The sequence below is a fragment of the Gordionus sp. m RMFG-2023 genome, chromosome 2, assembly GCF_954871325.1.
Source record: "Gordionus sp. m RMFG-2023 chromosome 2, tfGorSpeb1-WG-v2, whole genome shotgun sequence".
Lineage (NCBI taxonomy): Eukaryota > Metazoa > Nematomorpha > Gordioida > Chordodea > Parachordodidae > Gordionus > Gordionus sp. m RMFG-2023.
Window position 1 is genome coordinate 44,169,555 of NC_088776.1, and position 17,005 is coordinate 44,186,559.

The window sequence follows — 17,005 nt, forward strand, 5'->3', positions numbered from 1 at the left end:
TTTTTTATATACTTATGATACTATGATCTTGTTAAAATCGACCAAATTTATATATTGCATACAATCATTCCCATTATATTTCAAATATAAAACTTATTTCTTAATAATTTACTGTTTAAATGTAATTTAAAGGGGTTATGTATTCTATCAACAAACTCATATGCATCAAACAATTTACTATAATAATGTGCATGGTGAATGAGGAGGTTTTTAATTATTCATGTTCTAAATAACTCTTTTACATTCATATTATTGATGGTTGGTGGTAAAGTATTGATAATTTAAGTTATTCTTTTTAAAATATATGAAGGAAGTGCCACTCTAATTTATTGGTTCCCTCTAAGAATAAAAATGTTGTCTAGTGTCTACTCTTCTACTCTGATATTTTGGCTCTTTGAGGTTTCAATCTCTGGGAACAACTAGCTATAAAAAAAATAATATTTTCTGTCACTGTCATATTGCTACTTTTATATATCTAACCAGGCTATGTATTTATTAAATAAATTTATTTGAAAATGGAAAACTAATTAAAAATATACTTTTTACAAACAATTAAATCAACCCCATGTCAATTCATAATGTAATTATGCCAGATAGCAGATTGATATACTAAAAATAAAATAAAACAAAGTTGAAATGCATAGCAGATCACTCTAATGCTATAGATGACATACTATTAAACTCTACCGCAATCTTTTATGATTCATTAAGACCATATCTTAATACATTAAAAAAAAATAAAAAAATGAAATTCTCATGGGTCATATGATGTAATTTCAATTTTTTAGAACTAGGCTCTGGTTAAGAAAAATAGGTTCGACGCATACATCCAATTGATTTAGAAATTTTTTTATTAACCAAGATAAAATGCATAATTCTAAAGCTATAGAAAAATTTTCATTTTTGTCAAATTTAAAAGTTGGGATATACTTGGTGGGCGGGTACCCCAATGTCAGCCCGTTTATTGCTTTAAGATAATTAACCCTTTCCCCTACCCGCCTGTCTATTTATCTAAAACATTTTTTTAACACGCCTGTTTAAAAAAATATTTTATTAGTTGAGTCTTTTTATATTCATTTTAATGCGGTATGACTAAATACTGCATTGCTAAACTGTCTCGCTAAAAAGAAATTAATTATAATCAATCATAATTTGATGATATAATATCTTTAAAAAAAATTTTTCAATATTTTATATAAATCAATTTTTAATTAAGTAAAAAATTGATATTAAATATCATATAATTTAAAATTCTATTTTTACTTAATATTATTGGAAAAAAATATATTTACTAGCTAATTACAACTTAAATTTTATTTTTCAATTATAAAATTTAACAAATTTATATCCATAAGAGGGCGTTAAATACATAAATATAAAAATATATTCTTAGGAAACCAGAATAAATATTGGATAGCGCTTTTTTTGTAATTGGGTTACATGTGAAAAAACTGAAATTTTTTTTAAAAAAATAGAGGTTTCTTTGACATTTAATTAATGAGTAGGTTTATAATCGAAAAATAGTAGAAAGTTTGTAAGGAACTGCTGGCGTTATTGATCAAGATCTCTTCATTTTTGGTTTATACGTGTATATTTAGGTGTTAAACATTATCCTAAAAAATATTTTGAAAATATTATGATTTGACGGAATGCCGAGCTCAAAACCGACCACTTACTAAATATTCGATAGACCAAATTTGGTAGTAATATTATTTGGAAAATGTTCATTTTTGGTTAATTTATCTATAAATACGTGCAAATTGTTATCCAAAATATTTTATAAATATCGTGATTCGATAACCGATTTGAAACCGAAATACTGCGTAGCTGGCGCTCTCCATGGAAAATTCTTCATTTTATAAGTGAACAATAAGGTGTTAAGCATTATCTTAAATAATATTTTGAAAATATTAAGATTTGACCGAATGGCGAGCTCAAAACCGACCACTTACTAAATATTCGATCTACCAAATTTAGTAGTAATATTATTTGGAAAACGTTCAATTTGATTAATTTTACTGTAAATACGTGAAAATCATTATCCCAAAAAATATGGTGATTTGACCGATAACCGATTTGAAACCGAAATACTGCGTTGCTGGCGCTCTCCATGGAAAATTCTCCATTTTTGGTTTAATAGTGAACAATAAAGTGTTAAGCATTATCCTAAATAATTTATTGAAAATATTAAGATTTGACCGAATGGCAAGCTCAAAACTGACCACTTACTAAATATTCGATAGACCAAATTTGGTAGTAATATTATTTGGAAAATGTTCATTTTTGGTTAATTTATCTATAAATACGTGCAAATCATTATCCAAAATATTTTATAAATATCGTGATTTGACCGATAACCGATTTGAAACCGAAATACTGCGTTGCTGGCGCTCTCCATGGAAAATTCTTCATTTTTGGGTTATAAGTGAACTTTAAGGTGTTAAGCATTATCCTAAATAATATTTTGAAAATATTAAGATTTGACCGAATGGTGAGCTCAAAACCGACCACTTTCTAAATATTCGATCTACCAAATTTGGTAATAATATTATTTGGAAAATGTTCATTTTTGGTTAATTTATCTATAAATACGTGCAAATCATTACCCAAAATATTTTATAAATATCGTGATTTGACCGATAACCGATTTGAAACCGAAATATTGCGTTGCTGGCGCTCTCCATGGAAAATTCTTCATTTTTGGTTTAATAGTGAACAATAAAGTGTTAAGCATTATCCTAAATAATATTTTGAAAATATTAAGATTTGACCGAATGGTGAGCTCAAAACCGACCACTTTCTAAATATTCGATCTACCAAATTTGGTAGTAATATTATTTGGAAAATGTTCATTTTTGGTTAATTTATCTATAAATACGTGCAAATCATTATCCAAAATATTTTATAAATATCGTGATTTGACCGATAACCGATTTGAAACCGAAATACTGCGTTGCTGGCGCTCTCCATGGAAAATTCTTCATTTTTGGGTTATAAGTGAACTTTAAGGTGTTAAACATTATCCTAAATAATATTTTGAAAATATTAAGATTTGACCGAATGGTGAGCTCAAAACCGACCACTTTCTAAATATTCGATCTACCAAATTTGGTAGTAATATTATTTGGGAAATGTTCATTTTTGGTTAATTTATCTATAAATACGTGCAAATCATTACCCAAAATATTTTATAAATATCGTGATTTGACCGATAACCGATTTGAAACCGAAATACTGCGTTGCTGGCGCTCTCCATGGAAAATTCTTTATTTTATAAGTGAACAATAAGGTGTTAAGCATTATCTTAAATAATATTTTGAAAATATTAAGATTTGACCGAATGGAGCGCTCAAAACCGACCACTTACTAAATATTCGATCTACCAAATTTGGTAGTAATATTATTTGGAAAACGTTCAATTTGGTTAATTTTACTGTAAATACGTGAAAATCATTATCCCAAAAAATATTTAAAAAATATGGTGATTTGACCGATAACCGATTTGAAACCGAAATACTGCGTTGCTGGCGCTCTCCTTGGAAAATTCTTCATTTTTAGTTTATAAGTAAACAATAAGGTGTTAAGCATCATCCTAAATAATATTTTGAAAATATTATTATTTGACCGAATGGCGAGCTCAAAACCGACCACTTACTAAATATTCGATAGACCAAATTTGGTATTAATATTATTTAGAAAATAATCATTTTTAGATTATTCATCTATATATACGTGTAAATCATTATCCCAAAAAATATTTTAAAAATATTGTGATTTGACAGAAAACCGATTTGAAACCGGCCCAATGACTAAATACTGCCTTGCTGGCGTTATACATGGAAAATCCTTCATTTTTGGTTTATACGTGAACAATAACGTGTTAAGCATTATCCTAATTAATTTTTTGAAAATATTATGATTTGACCGAATGGCGAGCTCAAAACCGACCACTTACTAAATATTCGATGGACCAAATTTGGTATTAATATTATTTAGAAAATAATCATTTTTGGTTTATTTATCTAGATATATGTGTAAATCATTATACCAAAAAATATTTTAAATATATCTTGATTTGACAGATAACCGATTCGAAACCGCCCTAATGACTAAATACTGCGTTGCTGGCGCTCTACATTTAAAATTATTCATTTTTGGTTTATAAGTGAACAATAAGGTGTTTAAATAATATTTTGAAAATATTAAGATTTGACCGAATGGTTAGCTCAAAACCGACTACTTACTAAATATTCGATCTACCAAATTTGGTAGTAATATTATTTGGAAAATGTTCATTTTTGGTTAATTTATCTATAAATACGTGCAAATCATTATCCAAAATATTTTATAAATATCGTGATTTGACCGATAACCGATTTGAAACCGAAATACTGCGTTGCTGGCGTTCTCCATGGAAAATTATTCATTTTTGGTTTATACGTGTATTTAAACGTGGTTTATGATTTGACCGAATGCCGAGCTCAAAGCCGACCACATATTTTATTTTTTCTTACTTCTTTATATTTTCTTTTATCTTATTTCATCTCGATTCTTTCTTCATACATTTTTCTTTTCTTTTTCTTTTTCTTTTTGCTACTTTTTATATCTTCTCTCATCTTTTTTCTCTCTAATCATACCAGTTTATCAATGATTTATAGATGAAGATTACAGAAATTTATTACACTCGAAATAGAAAACAATAAAATAAAATATTCGATATTTGCGAATAGATATTTATATAAAATAGCATCATTTAAAGATTTTCTATTACATGAACATTATGTGCGAAGTTTGAAAGCTTTAGAACCTAGAGACTGCAACCGAATATGTTAGTAGTAAGCATGACCAGAACTTCTAAGCCCATCACTATGAACTTCTCGAGAGGGTATAGATTCTAGCCAATATGCCTTATTAGTATCGAGTTACTTATGATCAAAATAAATGTAAATTAGAATCCCGATACTTGAAATATTCAATTTCTTCGCTCGTTTTAATTTTAATTAATCTCTAGAAAAGGTCGATCTTCAAATAATTTCATTATCCATGTGAGAACTCAATCATATATTTTTCGAAGATATGCTCTACGTAATTATAGATTCAGAGCATTGCAAAGCGTCCTTCCTTTTATTATGAAATCCATTTAACTTTAGCCACAATCAAACTATGTATAACATTATAAAATTTAATGACAATAATTAAATAATGATTTATATATATCTTTATTATTTTTATAAAAAAGTGTAGAAAGCATCGTTGTATATTTTTTGATTTTAATATTTTATTAACTAATTAAACACGATGTTACGTTTATAAAAAATATATTTGCTTGAAAGGAATAACATAGCTATATCCAAAATATAAGAGAAGCCAAAAAATACATTAAAAATACAAAAAGTATTTATTAAAGAGAGACTAAATATATTATATATATATAATATTGTTTGTATTTGTTATTAGTCCTTTGTTTTCGAACAGAAACTATTTAAATTCCTCTTAAGCGTGAGTTTCTTGCAAACATAAGGCTTTTAAATAAAAATTTAGTTGAAAAGGTTATCTTTATGTGGATGAAAACAAGAATTTTTTTACCAATTTTAATATTTTATAAATCGATCATACCCTCTCACTCATTGTTAGATAGACTTGATGATATATATTATATTTTCTAAATTTTCTCAAACTACTTGATTTATTAATCGTTTCTATTATACAAGATACCCATGTCCTGAGTCAAATGCCCCGGTCCTAATATCTTATTAAATTAAACATTGACCTTGCCAATTTAAAAGAATGGATTTAATAAATATCAATTCAATAACTGGAAAATCATATAATAGAGAGTTTAAAATTTTTTTCGGATCATATTTTCAAAATTTATAAAACAAAGAAAATTTTTCATAGTAATGAAATATACAAATTTACAGGCCGAGGTCTAAAAATGTTGTTATCGGTCAAATCATGATATTTTTAAAATATTTTTTGAGATAATGTTTTACACGTATTTATAGATATATAAAAAAAATTAAACATTTTTCAATTAATATTATTACCAAATTTGGTAGATCGAATATTTAGTAAGTGGTCGGTTTTGAGCTCGGCATTCGGTCAAATCTTAATATTTTCAAAAAATTATTTAGGATAATGCTTAACACGTCAATGTACACATATAAACCAAAAATGAAGAATTTCGAACGGATAACGCAAGCAATGCAGTATTTCGGTTTCAAATCTGATATCGGTCAAATCACGATATTTTTAAAATATTTTTTGTGATAATGATTTGCACGTATTTATAGATAAATTAACCAAAAATGAACATTTTTCAAATAATATTACTACCAAATTTGGTAGATCAAATATTTAGTAAGTGGTCGGTTTTGAGCTCGCCATTCGGTCAAATCTTAATATTTTCAAAAAATTATTTAGGATAATGCTTAACACGTCAATGTACACATATAAACCAAAAATGAAGAATTTCCAATGGATAACGCAAGCAATGCAGTATTTCGGTTTCAAATCGGTTATCGGTCAAATCGCGATATTCTTGAAATATTTTTTGAGATAATGATTTGCACGTATTTATAGATAAATTAACCAAAAATGAACATTTTCTAAATAATATTACTACCAAATTTGGTAGATCGAATATTTAGTAAGTGGTCGGTTTTGAGCTCCCCATTCGGTCAAATCTTAATATTTTCAAAATATTATTTAGGATAATGCTTAACACCTTATTGTTCACTTATAAACCAAAAATGAATAATTTTCCATGTAGAGCGCCAGCAACGCAGTATTTAGTCATTAGGCCGGTTTCGAATCGGTTATCTGTCAAATCAAGATATATTAAAAATATATTTTGGGATAATGATTTACACATATATATAGATAAATAAACCAAAAATGATTATTTTCTAAATAATATTAATACCAAATTTGGTCTATCGAATATTTAGTAAGTGGTCGGTTTTGAGCTCGCCATTCGGTCAAATCATAATATTTTCAAAATATTATTTAGGATGATGCTTAACACCTTATTGTTTACTTATAAACTAAAAATGAAGAATTTTCCAAGGAGAGCGCCAGCAACGCAGTATTTCGGTTTCAAATCGGTTATCGGTCAAATCACCATATTTTTTAAATATTTTTTGGGATAATGATTTTCACGTATTTACAGATAAATTAACCAAAAATGAACGTTTTCCAAATAATATTACTACCAAATTTGGTAGATTGAATATTAAGTACGTGGTCGGTTTTGAGCTCGCCATTCGGTCAAATCATAATATTTTCCAAAAATTAATTATATAATGATTAACACGTTATTGTTCACGTAGAAACCAAAAATAAAGAAGTTTCCATGTATAACGCCAGCAAGCAGTATTTAGTCATTAGGCCGTTTCAAATAGGTTATCTGTCAAATCACGATATTTTTAAAATATTTTTTGGGATATTGATTTACACGTAAATATAGATAAATAAACCAAAAATTATTATTTTCCAAATAATATTAACACCAAATTTGGTCGATCGAATATTTAGTATGTGGTCGGATTTGAGCTCGGCATTCGATCAAATCATAATATTTTCAAAATATTTTTTAGGATAATGTTTAACACCTAATTATACACGTATAAACAAAAAATGAAGAGATTTTGATCAATAACGCCAGCAATATGTTCTTTACAAACTTTCTACTATTTTTCGATTTTAAACCTACTCATTAATTAAATGTCAAAGAAACCTGTATTTTTTAAATTTTTTTAGGTTTTTCACATGTAACCCAAATACAAAAAAAGCGCTATCCAATATTTATTCTAGTTTCCTAAAAATATATTTTCATATTTATGTATTTAACGCCCTCTTATGGATATAAATTTGTTAAATTTTGTAATTGAAAAATAAAATTTAAGTTGTAATTAGCTAGTAAATATATTTTTTTTCCAATAATATTAAGTAAAAATAGAATTTTAAATTATTTGATATTTAATATTAATTTTTTACTTAATTAAAAATTGATTTATGTAAAATAAAAAAATGTTTTTGAAAATTCTTTTTTAAAAGATATTATATTATCAAATTATGATTGATTATGATTAATTGCTTTTTAGCAAGACAGTTTAGCAAGGCAGTATTTAGTCATACCCATTTTAATGTATTAATATTTTTTTTAAAATTAATATAAGTCAGTTCTGCTCATCAAAATATTTGAAATTCACCTGCATATAACCTGCCCTTTGTTTTAAAAAAATTTGTCACCTCCCAACTCACATGCCCAGTGTTTAAATTTTTTAGCCAGCCCGTTGCAGTAAGCAATTGCGAATAAGGCAAAATATCAACAATATGTGGTGGAAATGAAATCATTTATTTCAAACTTATAGATAACAAAATAAAATCATATTCATAAACAAACCACATGAATTTTTTATTTATAATTTTATACATCGTCCGTTACCTCCTAATATAAAAGATAGTGAATTATAATTATTTTAATACAAAAGTAATTTCAAGGAAATATATAAGAATCGATCAATTTGTCATAATTATGTATTTGAATGTTGTATATTATTTGAAATATTGCCTAATTCATTTCAAAAAAAAATTATTATTTGAGCCATTTTTTATTAAAGTATTTAAAAAAAATTATAAAGGAAAATTATATTATGCAAAACTGCCATAAGGAACATTTGCCATCTCTTGACTTTCATGTTTGTTCTTGTTAAATACAGAGGCTACAGGATAAAGAGCTTTAGTTGTAGACCTAAATCCTGATCTAAAAAATTATATGAATTAATTTTTTTAATATTATCGTATAAGCAAGCATCAAAAAGGATATTTATTTTATTAATTAAATATTCACAATGTATTAAGATAATTCATCTAATTAGTTGCTTTTATGGAAAAATTTTCCATGTATGCAAATTTATTGAACAGTCTTATGGCGGTAGGGTTATTACAATCAGATTAAAATGTTAACTGTAGCCATAGACATGATTTTGCTAGGCGGGGAAGTAAGCTTTATTAGATTTTCTCGCCATAAGTTTTATTCGAGGACTTTAGACTTACTTATACCAAGCCTTTGGCGAGGTTGTGGCAAAACCAAAATAATTTTATGTTTTCACTTTTTCCTTATTAAAATGCCTTTTCTCAAAATTTAAAATTTTAGTCATTATTTGAGAAAATTATTAACTTTTACTTATTTTCTTTAAATGATTGTTATTAATAACAGTATATATACAATTTTTGTGGAGAGGGGTAGGGTGGTAAGGTATAGGAGGAATTTTTGTTAGCTTTAATAACATAATTTATAACTTTTTGGGGTAAAGAGAGAAGTGAATAAGTGTATGGTGGGGATATATTTTATTAGCTAAAAATGATGTTTAAAAAAATAGGCAATACCGAAGGTCCCCCCCCCCCCCACCCCATTTGCTACATATATGTCTAAGGCATTGAAACGCCGTAATATAAGTTGGAACCAAATAATACAAAATATTTAACGATGAAACCATCGGCTGCTGGCGCAATGTTTAAGGTGGCCAGGGTTAAACCTCTTTTTAGCCGCCATCATCAAGAGCGGCTATTACTCATTATTTTTTATATTAACTAATTAATTTATTTAAGATACGGTCAAAGTTATATAAATATATAAATTAAATTTACAATAGTAATAATATATTTTATTTATAGAAAATTCTAATTATGCATTCAAATTTAATTATCGATTTTATCGTTTTAAGGCTGTGTCTTAAATGTTTTGAAAAAATCCTTATAATTTATAAATTTTTGGAAATTAATAACAAAACACACTAGACAATTCAAGTTTTATAAAAATTAAAATATTCAAAATGTTTGATATCATTCAATTATTAGTTATTTATTATATAATATTTGAAGATACGACTGAACATAGAAATAGGCATAGATATTTAGAATTCATGTATATATTATAATTAGAATATTACTAAATATATTATTCATTATAGAGTTCATGGACTTTTTAAAATATTTGATGCATCATTATCCTTATAAAGTCCTTGAGACATTTCACATGCACGTGGAAACTTTTAATTATATTCCAACATATTTGAAGGAAATGGAGACCCCTAAAGTCATACATAAAAAACAATAATAGCATGAAGAATAGGCTTTATTAATCGATCCTTTTAAAAAGATCGATTCCCGATCACGATCTTTTGAAAAAAAGAGGATCGACGTTTTTTTAAAAAAAGGATCGCGATCACGATCCTTTTCTTATTTAAATTTCTGATCGATGCAAACTTAACTAATATAAAAAAAAGCGATGGGATACAACAAGGTGACCCTCTAGGTTTTTTTTGTTCTGCCTGGGCATTAATAGTCTAATACAATACATTAATGACCAATGCAAGCTAAATCTTCATAACTGGTATATCGACGATGGTATACTAGGCGGCGCACCAACTGAAGTTATGAAGGCAATCCAAATAATACAGCGAGAAAAGTTTGGGACTTCGAGTTAATCAAGACAAAAGCGAATATTGTCCTCTTGGGATCATTGACCTTAACCACGATACTATGTTCAATCATACACCATTGAACGCTTAAACACATCTCGGATCACCAGTAGGTAAAGACGAGTCCTTTATCAAGTTCTTTGCCGATATTTTACGAGAGATATCCCTTATGCGAGATACACTATCTCGCCTCCCAGCTAACCAAGCTTTCTTTTTATTAAAGAACTACCTTCTAATTCCAAGAATTTTATATACACTCCGATCGTCACTGATCTTTCAATATGACGTCAACCTTGCAGCACACGAACTGGAGATTAAACGCCTTACAGAAGATATACTCAATCTTAAATTTGGGGAATTATCATGATTACAGGCTACCTTACCAACCAAATCCGGCGGCATTGGCATAAGAACACCTTCACTACTTTCCGTTAGTGCGTTCATACCCTCTCGCCTGTCCTGCGAGCCCATCATACAAACACTCACCAAACATCCTGACACCTTACTCCTACAGGCAATTGATCTATGGAAGTCCCTCTCATTAGTCGATCCTCCATCGTTGGCACTAGAGAAGGATTGTGATAAACCTCTAGTTGGCAACTCCGTTGCATTCCTTAAATCGAGGAGCCAACCAGAAGACCCTTCTCTACTCTTCTCCATTTCCGCAGGTAGTGGATACGAATTTCTTGAGGCTTTCCCATCGCGAAACCTTGACCAGCTCCTAAGCAATGATGAACTACGTCACGCCATAGGTCTTAGACTTAATTGCGATATGGTAACGCCTTATCACTGTATCCTTTGTCAAACGTCGGTCAACTCCAAAGGCAGTCACTCTCTACACTGCAAGCGCTGTAGAGGTAGATTCATTAGGCATTCAAAATGCAATGATACCAATGCCAGGGCCTTAAAATCCGCCGACATCCCATCAACCCTAGAAACTGCTGGCCTTTACAATTCCGATGGTAACCATCCCGATGGTTCGACTATGATCCCTTAGAAGAGGGGGGAATTCCTAACCTGGGATTTCTCATGCATCGATCCTCTTGCCCCGTCCAATATAAATAGAGATGTCATACTAGATGCCGAGGGGAATAAACTAGCTAAATATTCGCCGTCTCTTCCCGCTAATTATACATTCCTACCATTAATCGCCACGACTCTAACGTCGTTCGGCTCTCCTGCCCTGGCCTTCTTTAAAGAGCTGGGAAAACGGATCTCTGCTAGGACCGAGGATCCCAACGAGGGATTCTACCTACGCCAAAGATTAGCCATAAACATAGTAAAATACAATTATCTCAGCTTTATTTTTTCAATATCCGAAACCCCCTAGTTGAACACTATGCATAGGATAGATTTTAGCCATTTTGCTGCCTATTATAATGTTAATGCTAAAAGGGAACTTGAATCTTAATCAATAAAAAATAGCAAGAATTAATGACTTATAATTGTGATTTACTAATATTATTTATTTTTTTACTATTATTTTAACTTACCTTGTAATAACATATTATTATAATATATATATATATAGATTATATATATAATGTTCAGATAAAATCTTTAATAAATTTATTGTAATTGAATAATATAATATAAGTATAACAATTAGAATATATTTATTTATAATTAAATTACCATTTAATAATAATATTTTTTTTAAATTATCTTCATTTAAACAACCACGATCGCTTGATGGTCAAGGTTTGTTATTTTCAATAAATGTTTTTGTTTTAATTAACATAATTATTAAAAATATTCACTGAATCATCATTAAAATAAAAAAAATTTTTAATGGAAAGAGCATTTTGTGACGAGTTTTTTCCCAAAAAGGTATCGATCCATGCATTCATTTGAAGGATTTGCATATGATTGACCCTGTATATTTTCTAAATGGGCAATTAACCTTTGTTTTAGCAACAAATTTTGTAGCAGATTAATAAAAGGCCAATTGAGCTTAAATTTTGGGTGAATTATTGATGTCAATATATTACTGTCTTTGAAGGAAACCTATAATTTTTATTATATGCCTATTGTTATGATCTTCACAAATATAAAAATTGTATTTTTAAAAGAATTAATTACTTCTAAATGCCTTTTTAGGTTTGAACTGCTAATCTTTGAAGAAGATATTTTGTTTTTACATAAAGATCATTTTGCATAGATCATTGTATGGTTACTTCCACCCGTTTCACATAAAGTAAAATACTTACGTAAATTATGAAATGGTAAAAGATTCTCATTCTCACTTATATCTGCTGTCACATCAATAGAAGTAGATGTATCATCTTCTAAATCTATAATGGAGGACATTATTAAAACCTAGAATTTATAATATAATATAATTAATAAATAAATATAACTTGTTCTTACAAAAAATTTGGGAAATTGTTGAAATATAAAATCTGGTGGAATGGTGGTTGATAAAATATGATGTAGATAGATATTTTTTTTAAAATAATATTTAAATTTAATTTTCAAAATTATTATTTTATTTATTGCTTTTTAAGTAAAAAAATAATTTTTAAAAGGATCGGGATCGAATATTTAAAAAAATGATCTTGATCACGATCCACAATTTAAGGTCAGGATCTTAAATCCGAGAAAATTGACAAATTTAGGATCGAATCCAGGATCGGCGATCTTTTGATTCGATCCTTTAACAACTCTGGCTTTATATAACCTTGTGTTTGATTTTTATTTTTTAATAAATTAGTTTAATATTTTTAGATATTTGATAACAGGAATGAATTATAGAAAAATAGCATTATTTGGAAAAATTGGCAAATCATCAGTAGCTACTATTGTTACATCTATATGTAGATTATTATGGATGTCTACAACCCAAGCATCTCTCTTTACCAACAGTTGAACAAATTCTGATATATCAGCAGAATACTGCAGGAAATCTGGTCTTCCTCATATAATATATGCTATTGACGGAAAGCATGTGAGAACAAAACAACCTAAAAAAAGTGGATCTGTGTTTTTTAATTTTAAAAAATTTAATTCGCATGTGCTACAAGCTGTAGCTGATCACAGAGCAAGGTTATTATATATTTTACTAATTTTAATATATAATCTTTATTTTTACCAGATTTTTGTTGGGTAGTGCATATAATTTGTTAAATTTAGCCTTTACAGCTAAAAATTTCTTCTTCACTTGATCATAATTCAAGTTATATGTTTGTCCAATTTCCTCCCAAATTTTCCTATTTTGAATCTCTATTTTAAGTCATTTTTACCAGAGGTTCCTGTCCTGTGCACTCTTATGCTTTCCAAAAACTATTTTCTGATACTAAAATATATTTATAATATAAATGGCAATAATTTTTGGGCTAGTAAAAAATTTATAAACTAATAATATTTATTAAATTTTTATTCAAATTTATTAATTTTTTTTAAAAATAAATTTTTATAAATACCGAAAAATGATATAGGACACCATTTTATTTTACATTAAAAATAGCTTATGTTATTTTTTTATTCAAAATTTATTTATATTTTTTAGTTATGGACTCAGCCTAATGCATAAAAATTATTTTATTCAAATTTGCCGAACATAAGGATAATTTCTTTGTTAACTCAGCTATAGAGAAAATGCTTTGCATAAGTTTTTCATTCTATTCCATTTAAAACATCTACATCATGCGGATGAAGTTTTCTCATTAGAATTTGACATTCTTGCTCCAATTTATATATATATATATATTATAATCTGTGCTTGGAATTGAATGATAACTTATTAGCTTTGTGCCTTCAGTCTTTACATTTACTGATTGAATACCATCGTTCTCTAGAAGTTTAAGATAATTTATAAATGAGTCGACGTACAATTTTGTTATATGAAATAAAAAAGTAAATTAAAATACTTATTCAATATTGTCTGCATATCGCTAATAGAAAATTTTAGAGCTAGCTTTTATTTTAAACATATTTTCTTTAAGTAGAATAATTTTCGAGCTACCATTATTATTTACTAAGATATGAGGTTTTATCTCACTTAAATTCAAGGTAGTCCCTTTTTATGATGAAAGAAATTAAATTGTTTCTTTGAATTTTGAAAGAAATATCAATATATCCTCCACTAGATTTAATGTGTGTTTCAGTTTAAGTTAATATTTTTCAATTCTTAAAACATTATTAAAAAGATTTTTATTAGCTCCAGAAATACTTAAGGCTGTGTCCAAAATCTAAAAATATAAATTTTGAAGAAATAAATAACATAAGCTATTTTTAATGTAAAAATAAAATAGTGTCCTATTTCATTTTTCGGTATTTATAAAAAAATTTTTTTAAAAAAAATAATAAATTTGAATAATAGCTAGATCAAGGTATTAAAGTTAACAAATAAAATGATGACCCTATATTTATTAATAATTAAGCTTCATTTATGTAAATTATCTATTTTTGTTATTATATTATTTATATTACAATTTTATTATATAAAATATAATAATTTATATATATTTTTTATGGAAAAATTAACTTTCTAAATAAAAGTTATTATTGGTTTTCCAACTGTTAATATTGATATAATTATTTACAACATTGTATTTATTAAGTATATAAATAATATTTAAATATAACCATGATCAAATAATAGATTCAAACAAAGTTTAACTGAAAGGTAATATAGAATAATAAATACAATTAAATATTTACATATCTTTTAATAATTAACTAATGATTGAATAATATCAAGCATATGAATATTTTAATATTTATAAAACTTAAATGTGTCCAAAATGTTTTGTTATTAATTTGCCAAAATTTTAAAATTTTAAGGATTTATTCAAAACATTTTGGACAGCCTAAACTATAATTGATATATTGTGGCATCTGGTAGGGACATTAAATTTTAAGGCTATCATTTAAAGGCTATGATTGTGATTATGTGTGTTGAAATGGAATCACCAATTGGAAAAGAGTAATCATGATATAGATCGATGTTATCAAGTCAAGATCTAACATATCCGATGTAAAATCTATTGTAATTTTCTCTGACCTTCCTCACACTCAAATTTAGCCTCCTACTGATGGATATTTTAAAATAGTTACAATTTTTCTTATTCACTTGGATTTTTAAAAGGTACTTTTTTAATGCCATCACAACCGTGATGATTAGCATGTGTTAAACAAAAAGTATAAAAAGATTAGATTTTTAATATTATAATATATAGAGAGAAAATGGAGTTATATTTAAGGATTTCTGTTCTTTTGCTATAAAATTTCAATTTTTTTATAGATTAAAATAATTATATCATTGATTTTGAATAGCATCATAACATTTATCTATGAAATATAAAAGAAACCTGGACTACCTATTTTTTATACTATGGGGGCTATTTATGATTAAGTAAAAGTGATGCTTTTTGCTATTTTGCAACGACTCTGGGTAAGATGGAAAACCTTTATAGATAAAATAACAAATTTAACCTATACAATTTTTTAAATTTTTTTGTCATAATTAATACAAAATCAAAAGAAATTAGAAATGTTTAATGCTCAGCCTGGTCCATGGGTCGGCTCGGGCAAATTATAAAAAAAGTTATAATGGGTTGGCCGGGCAATTTATACTCAAATATTTTTTTGACAGAGTCAATTAATCTTTAATTCTTTTTAAATTTCTAATAGGCCAGCCCGGGCATTAAAATTTTCCTATATTGATATTCAAACTTATCTTTTGATTAATAATTGAAAATAAACTACAATATGCTTATTTCTTTGTATTTTAGAGATAGCTAACTAAAATAGTAAATCCATAATTATATAATAAATTCACGAAAAATTCAACAATTTATTAATGATATCCAATTAACAGATATCAAACATGATTTATTTAAAATAAGCGCCTTAATTGATACTGGGGAAAATTAGATGTAGATATTAAAAATGAGGCCCGATAATTCATACAAAAAGATTTAACCCTCAGGGCCTTACTTAAAATTTTAACGTACCTGTCCGGATAGGGAATTTTTAAAAATTATAACGGGTCGGGCAACTTGTGCAAAAATTCTATATCGTATTAAATTTTCACTTTTCTTGGTGTTATTTCAACTTAAATACCACACTACACAATTCCAGTCGATTTTTTTAAAAATCTTCTTTACATTTTAATAAAAAAATATTATAAAAAGGTAAAAATAATTTTTGACACTTATTTCATTCTTTTTTGTCGCTTGGGCAAAATCTCGATATAGGTCTAAACCAATGATAATATTACCCATCTAAAACAAAATACCTCCTACCCTCATTTATTCCTATTATATTTTAATAACAATTTTGTGATACCCCTCCCCCCCCCCCCCCCCCCGGTGCAAACATGTTTGCTACTATGATTAGATAGTGAATGGGATAATAATTCATCACTGTTCCAATACTTATAAATGCGCTCCGATTATCATTTGGAATGACGTTACCCGAAACGATTTCATCTCTAAATCGATCACTACAAATATAATCGGTAAAAATAAAAGGGTTCAGTGGCTAATTTCAGGAAGAATACTCCCCCCCCCCCC